The sequence below is a fragment of the Balaenoptera acutorostrata genome, chromosome 6 (genome assembly GCF_949987535.1).
Source record: "Balaenoptera acutorostrata chromosome 6, mBalAcu1.1, whole genome shotgun sequence".
Lineage (NCBI taxonomy): Eukaryota > Metazoa > Chordata > Mammalia > Artiodactyla > Balaenopteridae > Balaenoptera > Balaenoptera acutorostrata.
The window spans coordinates 21,804,034-21,819,839 of record NC_080069.1 but is presented as its reverse complement, the minus strand read 5'-3'; positions in this window follow the sequence as shown (position 1 = coordinate 21,819,839).

Here is a 15,806-nt window from a genome sequence, read left to right as displayed (position 1 = left end):
TCTTGGAGGCAGGAAGTCCATCCTCATTGCTGGCAGTCCTGGCCCATGATGTAGAGGAATCAGGGTCATGCCCCAGACCCATGCCTCCCTTAGAAGAGTTTTCCACTTGGGGTGCCCCTCACTTGTCTCACTCTGCTTCCAAGTTGAGCTTAATATGGCTGCCATAGACAAATCACCCCAAGTCTCAGAGACCTACAGATTTTTTTAGAGTTTGCAATCACAATGGTTACACAGTAGGACTTCTTAAAAAACTTCAGCTAAACAGATTTCTGATTCATAAAGAGCATCTTATTCCTCAACTACTCTAGTTCTGGCTGATTACAGGAAACACCTCTGTAAGGCCTGTTTCTACCAGCTTTAGCATCAGTCCCAGCAGAGACAAAACTCCAAGTGGTGCCAACTCAAATAATTCCAAATTTTGTGTGTGTTGTGAGCACTTAAACACAACAAAACCACAGGTTTTCATAGTTATCAGTCATATATACATAGGAAAAGAAATCAAGCATGAAAGCTCTGTTAAATACATCGCAGTTCTTTCATTGAACAAACTAAAAAGCTGTGATCCTATCATGATCAGGTGAGTGGTGAATTCTATTGCACGTGATCTGTATGGAAATGCCAGTAGGCCTCATTCAGTTGAGGGAAGAAGGACCCTGAATTCAGAGACAAGATGGGAGTGACTGCGGTGACAAGCAGCAGGACCAAGCTGTGGTCAGTGTCTGGGCCCACAGGTCTCCAGGGTGAGGCTCACTGGTCACACAGGTCATGGAGTCCAGGAAGTAGATGGACACCCTGCTTGATCTCTAAAACTGGAAAGCACTTGAGTCAACACTCTGGAATCTTGAGTGAGGAAACCTGAGGCAGGGCCTTGAGTGAGGAGCTGGTTGGTTCCCTTGAGCTCAGACCCTGAGAAGCTGCCACCAGAACATACTCTGAGTCTTCCCCTACTTTCCTGAACATGAGCTGAAGCTGTTAACCAGGGTGGCTGTGCATGAGGGAAGTGGAAACCCAGATTTTCAGGGAGTAATAGACACAAGCTCTGAGCTGATGTGAATTAGCCCAGAACTGGGACTTTGTGGAGGGTGGGCAGGTCAGGGGATAAATGGAGTTTTGGCTCATGTCTATTTCCTGGTAGGCTCAGTGGCTCTGGAAACCCATCTTGTGTTTATTTTTCTAGTTCCCTGAATGTACAGTTATGATAGAAACATTCATAATGATAAATGAAGTATAACCTTTAAAAATTGTCAATCTCTATGCTGTACACCTGAAACTTATATAATACTGTAAATCAACTATACCTCAATAATTTTAAAAAAAGATAGACATACTCAACAATGGGCTGCATCCCCACATGGGTTCCCTTATTGATGGAGGGAGAGCCTCTCTGCCAGAAATGATCCAGTGGAACCCTTGGGAACTATCCTCCAGGTAAAACCAAAACTAATACAGCAGCTCTGGGAGGATTGCAAAGATAAGGATTGCCACCATCAAATACTTGTGAGATGCAGAGGTGGTGACCCCATCTCCTGTCCCTTTTACTGACCCATGCAGAGGACAGAGAGTTCTTGGAGAATAACAGTAAATTATCATAAACTCATCACGTATGACGCTAACTGCAGGTATTCTTCATGATGTGGTCTCTTTACTAGGGAAAATCACCACGGCCCTTGATGCCTGGTATGTACCTTTCATTCTGGCTAATACTTTTTCTTTATTCAAATAAATAAAAGTAGCAGAAGAAACATGCTTTCAGCAGGCAGGAAAGCAGCACTCTTTCACTGTTCCAAGGCCTTTTAATTGGAAAACTGAAAACTACATTTTCCAAACTCCCTTGCAGGCAGGATTCTGGAGGTAAATTAAGTTCTATTTAGATTCACTAGAGCAAAGCTTGGCCTAGTACAGACCAAATCTTTTGGGCCATTTGTTTTTGTGAACAGAAGGACAGAATACTCATTCATTTACATATTATCTATGCTGCTTTGATGCTACAACATCCCAGTTGAGTAGGGTGTGACAAAGACTCTATGGCCCAGAGGACCAAAAATATGTACTATCTAGCTCTTTCCAGGAAGTTTGTTGACCCTTCTTCTAGAGAAGGATTGGCAAGTCAGGGTTGAGGCTGGATGCTCTTCTTGTGGCTTCTGTCTTTGTTTTTTTTTTTCTCCTCCAAGAGTTTTCCCAGTGTTTGTCTTCTGATCTCTGATTTCCTGATCATAAGGAGAATCACTCCTTGATGTGCTGGGGCACAGCCCCAATGGTGCTGAACTTAGCCTGGCATGGCTCCAGCAATGAACTCAGAGGCAGTAATTCCCCAACTGGGCTGGTTCTTATTGTTCCAAAAGTCATTCCAAGAACCCTAGCCTAAACCCTGTTGCTTCAATAATTTTAAAACACTTAAGTCCAAGTATTAAACCTTTTCTTGATAAAGTACCAAGAACTTTTTTGGTTTCCTAAGCTGAATCTTGACTGCTACATATCTCAATTCTAAGCACCAGTTATAGGCATTTGAACAAACACACAGTTCTTCATATAGATCAATCATTTATTATTTACAGCATAAATGTGTATGTATAAATCAGAGACAAAGACATCACAATATTTTTTATTTAATAAATTAAAAGACAAAGAATAACTGTATCTCACAATCTTAACAGGTTTCACGGAAATCCCCCTGGTGGTGGCTGAATTAGAAACATCAAGAGACCCAGCTTTCTTCTCCTTCTGGGATCCCTATTATGCGTAGATAGGCATGCTTTATATTATCCCATAAGTCTTTTATACTGTTTTCATTTTTTTAAACTTAGCTTTCTGTCTGCTGTTCTGATTGGGTGAAAGGGGGATAGGAAGGGAAGGACTGGGAGTTTGGGACTAGCAGACACAAACTATTTACTATGTACAGGATGGATAAACAACGAGGTCTTACTGTATAGCACAGGGAACTATATTCAATATCCTGTGATAAACCATAATGGAAAAGACTATGGAAAAGAATATATATACTGTCTGTATAACTGAATCAGTTTTTTGTACAGCAGAAATTAACACAATATTGTAAATCAACTTAAATTGAATAAAATTTAAAAAAAAGAGAGAGAGACCCAGCTTTGCCTGTGTCTGCAGGCCTGGCCTACAGCTGGCTCAGTCCTGCCATGGTCAGAGTTTCCAATTTCCCAGGTACGAATGATCCCTGAAGTGAACTTCCTGACTTTTTGATGTGCATTCCATCCAATCTCCAAGGCCTGTTGCACAAGAGTGGAGGTGGATGATTAGAGAGAATGTTTTGTTATGCAACTCAGCTTCCTCATTAGGTGGCCTCTGATGGTAAGGCTTGGTGTGCTTAATTAGGAGATTTCAGGTCTAAAGGAACACTGGCTCCTTTTCTCAGCTCAGAAAAGAGCTGAGAGTGACAAACTGGAAGTCAATTAGGACAAGATATCATGGTTTCCAACACAGGTAGGCCATCAGTCTACCTTTTATTAAGATGATTTAAGTTTGTTTCCCTTGTTACTCTGGGGTGTGGCTAAGATTGGACTGGATCCCAGAACAAAGGCACGGTCTCCTGGTGCTTTGCAGAATCTCTGGTGCAGCCAAGCTGTACTGGTCTCCTTGAGTCAGGGGACAGGTGCCCCCACCCCCAAAATCCCATACTGCTCAGTCATTGGGTGATGGACTGAGAGCCTTCAGAAGCTTTGTGACCCACTTATTCGACTATTGTGCAAAAATATATGAGTGAAAGTTCAAGAGTTTAGGTTTCTTTGTTTTTTCTTCCCTTTCTTTCTCTTTCATTCTATATTCCCATCTGACTTCCAACTTTCCTTCACCGTTTTAGGGGGAAAAGGAATAAATTCCTCAAAGGTCATTACTAGAGGAAGAAAAAAAAAGACCAGCTCTTGGAAATAGGGACGGCAGGTTGACTCCTAATCTGTCAGCACAGAATGTACACTTAAGCCAATATCCAGTGCTTACAGTTTGAAACACATAACAATAATAATCCATTCTGTGCTAACTTGGTTATGAAATCTGTATTTAGCATATTCCAGGAGAGAGATTCCAGAAGAGACTCTTTCCCAACTGGGAAACATTCAGGCCACTGACAAGACATGGTTTTCAAGAGAGAGAGAAAAAAAGTAAGACTCCAAACGGCTATCGTGGTTGGAAGGTAATTTATACACAATGGCAGCAAAATGGCAGCTTCCTTCTCTGTGATTTCCTTGGACATCACACACAATTAGAGCTACAAGCCTTTCCCCGAGGAACAGAGATGGGACCCTGGAAACCTTGAAAGCGTAAGTGGCGGAAGCTGAAAGCAGGTAGTAGAAAAGACTTCATCCATTCAGAACCACTGTGGCCACGAGACTGTTCCTAAACCATCCACGATCATTTCTCTCCTGGTCTCTGCAAGGGCTCTCTGGCTGTTTTAACGCTGTATGTTCATAAGATGCTTTCAAACAGAAGGTCAGAAAGACATTGGGGCAGAATAAACACTAAACATGTTACTTTGTTTGGTGCACTGTGGGTGAAATGTCACATCTTGTACTTGGCTCCTAAGATGTAATTACCCGGCTGGGTTTCTGGAGCTGCTATCTCAATCCATGGTGCTTCCAGGTAATGTTATGCAAACTCATGATTGTAAACAGGAACCAAATGCTTTTGAAGATGAAGTTTTTGTTCAGTTCAAAGAATCTGAAAATACATTTGTTTGGTTACTCTGTCATACTCTGGCACTCATGGTTACCACTCTGTGTAGAAGATGCAAATTGTTCTGAGCGGAACATGACCAGACTGGTTGGCTGGAAAGTTTCCAGCCCTGCATTCTGCTGCTCAGGGAAGAGGCAAAGAAAAGGGGATGCAGAGCTTCCTGGATTCACTCATTCACAAACGTTTATTGAGTGCCTATTGTGTGCTGAGCAAACTCCAAAGGCTAATGTTTCCTTGGTTTATTTTGAAGGAAAAGTGTTGCCATCACTCTCCATGGTGACCTGCTGGCCACACCATTCCAGGGGCACAATGGGCAGAGTATGTTGTATTCTAGTAGTTTTCAATGAAAATCCAGGCACTGAGCTCGGGTTCCCCAGGGGAGGTAGGGTGCCACAGGGGCACTGGCTGAGGTGGTCAGTGTTTCTACCTCCATTTTATGGAGGGAAGGGTCACTGGATAGGAAACAACTGGCTTAGTTGCTCCTGGCCCGTTGGTCTGTCTTGTAAAGTAACAAGTCACACCACAAGCAACAGAACAACTGCAAACGTTCCTTCTTGTTTCATCTGTTCTGTTTTGTACACATACACACCACACACTTGCACCACACACAGATACCAAACACATAGTACACACACATCACACACATACACATGTCATACACACAGAGCAAGAATTACGACTAAACGAACTGGCTTTTCTTCATACTCCCTCCAAAAGATATGAAGGTAAATGTGATTTTTAAAAAACAACTTAGAACTAAATTGGCAAATGAACATTCAGTTCTGCACAAAATCCACATGTTAGACAATACACATGATGTTCCTTTTTAAGGAATTCCTGAAACTGTTTTCTTTCAAGCTGTGACCCAAATAAAAATGGAATGTTTATCACAGGTTCTGAGAGATTTCAATTAATTATGATATTCTAGGAGGATTCAGGTTTACCATTGCTTTAGTTTTATGCATGCCCTTATAGAATTCCTTTCTCCCTTCCCCTACCCCCTCCCCCATTCCTTACTTAGTTCACAGGTATCAGTTTGGCAGTGGATATACCCAAAGCCCTTGCTTGGGGGCTGGGCAGATTGTATCTTGCAAAGTTGGTCACACCACTACCTATTCCATCCCACAAGCTCTTCTTGCAATGCAATATTGACCTCTTCCATCAGGAGCTGAGGTAGTCCCACACCTTAAACCCAGGAGAACCCCTGTATCTGCTTCGACCAACAGATGCAGCCTAATTGATGCTGTAGGACTTCCCAGGCTGGACCATAAAAGCAGTATGGCTTCTGCCTGGCTCTGTTGGGGTACTTGTCCTTGGATCGCAGTCATCTTGCCGTCAGGAATCCCAAGCCACACAGAGATGCCACTTGTGGGTCTTCCAGCCAGGAGCCAACGACCAGCATGAACTGCCAGACCTCCAAGGGAAGGCCCTCAGGTTGTCCTGCCCCACTGTCACATCCCCCTCAGAGGGCCCAGACACCACAGGGCAGAGACCAGCCACTCAGCTACAACTTGTCTAAATTCCTGACCCACAGGACTGGGAGAGGTAATAAAGGATTATTGTTGTAAACTACTAAATTTGGGGGTCTTTGTTAGGCAGCAATAGATAACTGATATAGGGACCCCTTGGATCCCAGCCCAGGGAATGAGCTGCATTGGTGGTATGCCTCAGAGACCGTGGGGTTTAGGTCCTCAGCCCTACTCCCAAATTCTTCTTCCACATACATATCTTTTTATACTCCTTCACTATCCTATGATGAAATTAACACATAATACAATTTATCTAGATGTGCAATGTACATAAATATATGTATACATCTTTATATATTTATATACTAGCCATAATGAAACCAAGTAGAACACTCTAGGGCCCGCCCAGGTACAAAAGCCTTCCTGTGTCCCCCATTTCTTGTTTGTAGGAGAAAGGTTTCAGCCTCCTAGACCTTCTGTGAGTTCCAAAGCGCAGATTCAGTGACTAATTAGGGGAGTGGGAATGCAGAAACAAAGGAAAGGCAGTCGAGAAACATTAATGAAGCGATGGGGCAGGGTCCTGGTTCCTCCTCAAGGGATATACAGAACAGTCTGATTCATATCTCTGAGTTCTTCTACAGGAACTAGGGTCCCCACCCAGGTGGAAAATAGTAACTTCAGGCTGAGCCCAAGTACATGGACACCAGACTGGTTGGAACCAGAGGGCTGATGATTGAGATTCCTGGTACACCAGCTGTTACCTCCCCACCAACCAATCAGAGGAAGGTCACACACCCTGCAAACCTCCCCCCAAATTTTGTCTATAAAAACTCTTCCCTGAAAACCACTGGGGAGTTATGTCTTTAGAGCATGAGTCGTTCCATTCTCCTTGCTTGGGCCCTGCCATAAACCTTTCTCAGCTCCAGACTCTGACATTTTGGTTTGTTTGGCCTCAGTGTGCATCAGGCACATGAACTTGGTGAACTTGGGTTTGACAGCAGTAATATGGAGAAGTAAAGAGAAAATAATTCTTAATAAAATAACATGAATTTCAATAAATGGTTGTTTCTTCTACAAAGCAGGATATGTATCCTTAAAATTCACTAGGTTGTGGAATTTTGTGTTAAATAATAACAGTGCTTATGGGGAAATAAGGTTAGCAAGAGAATACTCAACACCTGTACAATCTTGTAATTAATTTATTACACAATACATGAGAAACCTTATTAAAATTCTGCTGCAGTTTGAAACACCTTAAGTTCTTAGTAAATAAAGAAATACACATCAATATGCCATTTACCTTAACAAGCTCGTGAAGTTTGGTGGGTGGGCGTGGTTTTGGAGAAGGAGTGGCCAGAAGGGCCATGTCATTTATAGGAGGAAGTGCCACCATAGCAGACAGGGTGGCTGTGGCTTATCCTCTTTCTGTGTCTTCTCACTAGCTTGGAGTAGAAATCTGATTGCACTGAGCATTAGCATTGTCACCTTCCATCCACTGTAAGGGGTTTTTGGTCACACCTAAGGCAGCTGCTTACTGTAGTATTATTATTTTATTTTACTTTATCTTATTTTATGTTATTGTTGCTTTCAGTGCCATTTGTTGTTGTACAATCTGGATTCCTGTAGGTGTAATTCTCTTACAATATCACATGATCTCCAAGTCTTACTAAATATTTTATTATTTCAAGCTTCTCCTCCATATTCAAGGCTGTCCTTGGTCATTTATGCTTGGATTCTTGTAGCCAAAATGCTTGCTCATGTTTGAGTGTCTGTAGTTGATACTTCTATCGAGCAATTCTGATGCTCAGGAGACCAGCACCACACACACTCGCCCAGCGTGGCCAGTGGGTGATGGGGCTATTAGCTAATAGAAGGCTATTGCTTTGAGCTGGGGGGAAGGGGTTTGTCACCTACACCACTTAGCGTACAGCTGCACAAAACTAGCCCACCTCGTGCAAAATGGGTCATTTTTTTTTGGTTTTGTTTTTATTAGGTGATTTTATTCTCCAATTTATCTGCTGGGTACTGTGATGGGTGGCTGTAAATTCTTTGCCACACCCTTTGAGAGATGGAACCCATTTCCCTTCCCCTGGAATCTGGGCTGGGCCTGTGATTTCTCTGAACCATCCAGTGTAGTGGACTTGATGTTCTGTGACATCCAAGGCTGGGCCATTCCAGGCTTAGGACATTGTGTCTTTGAACCCACCCAGTGCTAGGAGATGACCAGGCACCAGGAGGTAGCTATGTGGAGCACAGCAAGGCACGCCAGCTGACACACAGCTAAGCTACCAGCTGACATAGTCAGTGCCTGGTGTATGTACTACTCTGGATACCCCTGCCCGGTCAGGCCTCCAGGTGTCTGCAATCAACACTCTGTAGGTTGGAAAAGGCACCCTGTCCATTCCAGTCAACTTGCAGAAATGTGTGCAATGATAAAGAGTTTTTGTTGTTTTAAAGGCTACTATTCTTTTGAGGGTGGTTTGTTGCACAGAAATAGATAACTGAAGTAGCGAGTGAATAAATTCATTCCTCAACAACATGCATCATGACAGAAGAGACAGGGCAACCTCACTATGAGACAAGGAGGTAACTAGATTTTTGTACCTACGTACAATAAACAAGGTTGGATTTGAGAGAAGAAAGCCAATATTCAGCTGAAAAGTTTTGTCTCTATAGTTGACGCTTTGAAATAATCATACACCACACACAGAACCACTTTGGTTGCCCCACCCACAAATGCAGACTGATGATGCAGAGGTTGTTTTTGTGACTCAAATAAGTGGTTTTGTCATTAGGAATGTGATTTTCTAGAATGATGAAACACTCTCGGTAAAGTTCCAGACAAAATAGAGAAAAATCTCCTCTTAATTTACATGATAGCTACATTCTTGGAAATTTCAATATATTTTCATCCCTTGTCAAAATATCCCTTGTATTTACATGTAAAGAGTTATATGAAAGGTTCAGATCATCATAAACAGATTTCTCCATCTATGTGAAAATCCAAGTGGGCATTCAAAAGTCATATGAGAGAGGAGAAATTTGTTACTTTGTGGGACGGTTAGCATCCTTTTTTTTCCCACCAAATGCCAGAAGCACCCCTCAATTATCATGTCAACCAAGCAAGCCCAGAATCTTATTCTATAAGGGCTGAATTACAATGAAGCTTGATTCTTTTGTTTTGTTTTGTTTTTTTGTGCTTTTTTGAGTTAATTTTTTAAAATTTTATTTTATGTATTTATTTTTTTTTATACAGCAGGTTCTTAATATGTATTCCATACATATTAGTGTATATATGTCAATTCCAATCTCCCAGTTCATCCCCCCCACCCCACCCTGCTTTCCCTGCTTTGTGTCCATATGTTTGTTCTCTACATCTGTGTCTATAGTTCTGCCTTGCAACCCGGTTCATCTGTACCATTTTTCTAGATTCCACATATATGTGTTAACATACGATATTTGTTTTTCTCCTCAATGAAACTTGATTCTTAACCTCACAGCATTGCACTGATTGGGCAGGAGTGGGATCCTAAAAATTGGAACAGGAACATAGGAACAGATGCAATGGAGCTGAGGACCTCGAGCCCCTAAATGCCATCGTGTCCTCTCGGACAGTTGTGTAGGAAAGAGTTAACATAGAAAGGCCTGATTGCAAGGTTGACCCTCGGTTGACTCCTGGGAACTTGGACTTTGGAAGGGACCCCCTCATTCCTTACATGATGAAAAGTGTCTCAGTGTGCAAACAATGGGATTTATGTGACACCTGTTTTCCTTCTGGGACTCTGAAATTTTGTTATGTGCTAGGCAGAGGGTGTTTTTATGACCAGTCCCCAATAAAAAAACCCTGGGTGCTGAGCCTCTGACTCGCTGGTAGACAACATTCCCATGTGTTGTCACAGTTTATTGCTGGAGGAATTAAATGCATGCTGTGTGACTGCATTTGGAGGGGAATCTCGGAAGCCTGTGCCAGGTTTCCTCCAGGCTTTGTCCCATGTGCCTTTTTCCTTGGTTGATTTTGATTCATATCCCTTTGAGGTAATCACAGCAGTGAGTACAGCTGATACACCTAGTCCTGTGAGTTGAACTGGGGGTGGTCTTGGGGAGCCCCAGAACAATGGTAGAAGCAGCCCTTCCCCGACCTGAGGAGGTTAGCCTAGCCCTTCATCTGAAGACTTACAATGGCCTCCCCGAGATAGTGGCCCTGAGGGCACCGCTGATTCTCCTCAGGACCCACCCCCACCATCACTCTCTGCTTCTAGATTTATAACTAAACTCAAGTCCCAGAAGGCCCTACAGGATGAGGTACAAAGTTTGTCCACAGTGAGGTGTAGTATGCACCCAGAGAATGGGGTGACTTTCTAATTTATATTGACAGAGTCTTCAGGAATATATGTAGGAATGGATCTTAAGGGTGTGACATCAAGGTGGAAAGAATATGAACTTTCTTGAACTAGCCTGAATTATTGATATATATTCTCTAAGGAGAGATTCTGGATTCAGTGTCTTTGCTTGATGGGTTAGAAAAGACTCTACCAGTTTGTTTGGTTGGCTGAAACATAGATGTTAAAGACTCTGTTGGCAAAGACTGGGGAGCATCATAGTGAAAGCCTGAGTCACTCTGAACAGATTGTTACTAGAAATCTGGACTTAAAGGATATTACTGCTGAGGACAAAGAAGGAAGTGAGGAACATCGGAAATTGGAGGAAGGCAGATGCTTGTTATATTGTTGCAGGAAGTTCAGTGACATTGCTCCCTGCAGTTAGTGGATAGCAAAACTCATAGACAATGAACTGGAATACCTAGCTAAGGAGATTTCCAAGCAAAAGATTGGAGGTGTTGCTTGGTTTCTTCTTGCTTATAGTAAAATGTGAGAGAAGAGAGATGAACTGAAGGAAGAATTACTGAAGGAACAAGGACCTGATGATTTTGAAAACTCTCAGCCTCTGCAGATGACAAAAGATCCTAAAAGACAGAAATGGATGCCAAAACCATGCCATAGAGAAAAGGCTGAGTATGTGACTGTACAACTCTTTGCTGAAATTCCAAAAGCTTAAAATTATAGAAGTATTTAGCCACATCAATAACTCTTCCAAGGGATTGTGTGTTCCTCTTGTATCTTCTTGATCAAACCAGAGGGCCTGGGGAGACTTAAGAACATTCTTCCTCAGCAAAAGCCAAAGGTAGAGAAGAAATTATTAGGAAAAGGTCTGTGGACATATCTTAAGTGAAACCCAGGGAAAATACACTCAAGGCTCACAAGTGTCTCAAAAAAATTGTATCAGCAGAAACACTGCCGACTTGGATTAAATGGAACATAGGTTGTACAAAATGACAGAGAAACTGGGACTGGACAAAAACATCAGAGGTTGTTTCAGTTATTTATTGTTGTGTAACAAGCAACCTCAAAACTTAATGGCTTAAACACGTGATTTTGTGGGTCTGAAATTTGGAACAGGCTGGGATGGTTCATCTCTACTCCATCTGGCTGAGGCTGGAAGATCCACTTCCAAGATGGCATCTTCCTTCCACATCTGGTGACTTAGTACTGGTCTTTGCCACCCAGCAGTCCCTGTGCCCTCTCCATGTGACTTCTCATCCCTCAGGGCCTCTCACTGGAGCTTGGACTACTTGTAGCATGGTGATCTCAGGATAGCCATATTTGTTTCATGATGGGTGGCTTCCAAGAAACAGGAAGCAGAATCTGTCGGACCGGTTAAGGACCCTTCTGCTATATTCTATTGGGCAAAGCAGTCAGAAAGTCTGACCATCACATTGAGGAGAACCTGAGAATTGGAGAATATTATTGGGGTCATATTTGGAAATATGTCTATTATATGACTATCTGGAATATGTCTGTAGTCTGCTATGGAGTCCCTTGAGAAAAATTATTTCTTCTGTAGCAGGGATATAGTTAGGCAATATCTGAAATAACCTGAAGAGTAGCAGTTCAGACACATGAGATTTTATATTACGTGGACCCATGGAGGATGAGTGTCTTGATGGAGAATGTGGACATATCCATTAGTGCTTTGTACAACAAACCCAAAGAGACATTCTTCTTAACTACAGCAACTAGTTAAGTAATCCCCTGCCAGCCACCTTAGTACCTGATCATCCATCAGTCTGGAGAGTTGCTGTAAATATTCCAAAAGAACTGTGGTGCTGGGCTTCCCTGGTGGCACAGTGGTTGAGAATCCGCCTGCCAATGCAGGGGACACGGGTTCGAGCCCTGGTCTGGGAAGATCCCACATGCCGCGGAGCAACTGGGCCCGTGAGCCACAACTACTGAGCCTGCGCGTCTGGAGCCTGTGCTCCGCAACAAGAGAGGCCGCGATAGTGAGAGGCCCGCGCATTGCGATGAAGAGTGGACCCCGCTTGCCACAACTAGAGAAAGCCCTTGCACAGAAACGAAGACCCAACACAGCCAAAAATAAATAAATAAATAAATTAATTAAAAAAAAAAAAAAAAGAACTGTGGTGCTGTGTTTCTGCAGGCAGAGGTGGGAAGAAAGTAAGTAATGACAATTGATCCCTCATTTTATTTTACCAATGAGCATATTTATGGACTTATTGTCATGCCATGGTTATTCACATTACCTAGAGCAAATCCACACACCTGTAAGTGGAGAAGATTCTATGAAATCCCTGCACCTCTTATCACAGTGGATATTGTGTTATGTCCCATCCAGTATCTTCATCCTTTTGCACATAAAGACTGATGACTTGTAAAATGTCCTGATAAACCAAAGAGATACTCATTCATTCTGAGAAGACTATTATGTCTCCTTGTGCCAACATGCACATCAGATACCAGCAGTTGTGTGATATGGTTTTGGACTTGGCTCTAACTCAATCCAGGCATTTTATATTTACTCACTGCCAGGAAATGTGGGCTAGTGTTATTTGCTACCAGAAGCCTCATAGGAAGTTTCCATGTTAAGTGTTATTATCTTATATATTAATTATTAATAAATAGACACATAATATATTTATATGTTATATATCATTTTAAATTCCAACTTGAAATTATTTTAAAATATGCACTAAATCATTAGTCATATGATGTCATGATTACTTATACTTTTTATAGCAGGGATTTTGGGAGCCAAATTTTTGAGTCTCTGGGGTATATGAAATAGATCATCTTTTACTACATTCTATGATCATCAACAGTCTGGTGGCCCATGGAATGAACAGGACTGGACGGAGTAAAAGTAGCCTACTGAAACAGGAAGACGGGAAGCTGATAGGGATGTCCCGGACCTCACAGAAGAACCTGTTCCATTGGCTACAGCTGAATAACAAACACTGCAAACTTTGTGGCTTAAAACACCAACAATCATTTATTTTGATCATGAAACTACTTCCTGGGGACTACAACCTGTGAGAGTCATCATCCAGAAAAATGTGGATAACCAATTAAAGGTACTCTGGAGTGTTCGATAAGCTCATAGCAATAGGTTAAAAGCATTACCAGAGACTGTGGGCCATGAGGAGAACACCAAGCCAGTGGTTATCATATACCTTGGATTTCTGTACTCACACTCAGCTTAACATAACTCACTCAATTCTCCTTGGAAGAGCACCTATGTTTATAAGGCTGTGGCTTCTGCTTTGAGGTCTCAGAAATTGATCAGCATATTCTATCTGGGTTCTTGGATGGGCTTAGTGGAGATCCCCACCCCTGCCCCAAACAGCACAATGATGTAGTACGTATGTAACCAAGAGTCTGCTGAAGATACTTGGAGAAATGTATGTGTGTGTGTGTGTGTGTGTGTGCGTGCGTGAACTCAATCTTAGAAATGACTCCAATTTGGTGAGGTCAATAAATTCATGCAATACTAAGCCAAAGAATAATTGGATAAGTTGGGAGAAAGTTGATTCTGATATCAAGAAGCGTGTCAAAAAATAAAAAACTGCATGTATGTGGAACCTAGAAAAATGGTTCAGATGAACCGGTTTGCAGGGCAGAAGTTGAGACACAGATGTAGAGAACAAACGTATGGACACCAAGGTGGGAAAGTGGCAAGGGGGTGGGGGTGGTGGTGTGATGAATTGGGCGATTGGGATTGACGTGTATACACTGATGTGCATAAAATTGATCACTGATAAGAACCTGCTGTATAAAAAAACAAAAAAACAACTAACACTGAACTTTCTTTGGGTTATTTATATGGAAATATGTTAATATAAATGTTTCAGACATTACATGAAATTTCTAAAAATCTTATATGTTCGGGTATAATGTTATAAATCATAATTCTAGTTATTACTTTAAAATGTATATCTCAGAAATAACTAAATTTCCTTGTCAATTGCATTATTATGAACTTTCATCAAATCTTTAACCGTAGTCATTTTTAAGTCTTTTGTCTTTACAGACAGTTCTGGGTGTACTCTGATGCTTTTGCAAATATGTTCCTATAAAAGGGTTTCATCTTCAAGAAATTCATGGAAAAGACTCTGACAAGAACAGGTTTCTGGTAACTGACTATACTGCTGAACTGAATGAATAAGCATTTTCAGAACTCTAATGAATTCATAAAAGTGCTAACAAAAGATCAAGATAAAAAAAAATTAAGTACATAAGACTGAGTGAACTGATAAGGATGATTATAATTTTTGTGACTTTCTGTTTGAATAAAAAAAAAAATCCCTCAAGGACTCAGAGGCAAAAAATATACAAATCAATTTTCACTGCAAAGCAAAGGAGCTGTTACAGTGGAGGATTACTGGACTGACTGTCAATATTATGACATAGTATGAGTGTGTTTCGTGTTTGGTAATTGCAATCATTGTTGCTTTTGTTGTGGTCATCCATTTACAATGCTTGGTATTAGTTTATTTATCTCTTGTAAAGATAAAATACAGTGTGTGTGTGTGAAAAAAAAACCCTCAAAGAAAGATGAATGTAAAGAAAAATATTTTTTCAAGTACAAGAAAATGAAAGAGCAGGAAATTGATCAGGCTGATAATGGGGTACATGAAATAAGAAAGCATGTGTCCAGGGTCAAACCCACATTATAGGTGCTGACAGGGCCCCCCTTCTTAGCCTCTACTTCTATAGTCCCAATATGGTTTTATAAAAATAAATCCCTGTTAACAAAGTTAAACAAAAATTACATTGTTGATGATCATTGTCTTCTACCCTCAAGCAATCTAAAGTAGATTGTTCTCTAAATCATGTTGTAACTGAAGAAGAAACACAGCTGGATTTCAGACTTGTAAGGGCAAGTCCTGGCAGCCAGACAATGAGTGGATGAGATAATTGTTTTCTACACATGCAGACAGAAATCATGTATTTGGGAATCCACCTTGAAAAACAGGGAAGTCATTTGCTCACTCTGAGTGCGTGAATCACTGCCCAGGACAAGGCCAGACCAGACCAGGGCATCTGTGTAGATCTTTATAGAAAGCCACCCTTAAGGAAAAGTCAATGGTTTTATCCATTAAGGAGTGGAGCTAACAGCAGCAGGGACTGGTGTGTGCACATACCAGCCAAACAAATCTGTGTTATGAGCTAGACCAAGAACATCTTAGTACAAGAAGAAGATCTTTGTCCAGCATGTATTCAGAGGTAGGTTCAGTTCTGCAGGGGGCAAGGTAAAGGAAGAGGCCCTCTATTGGCACCCTCAGCT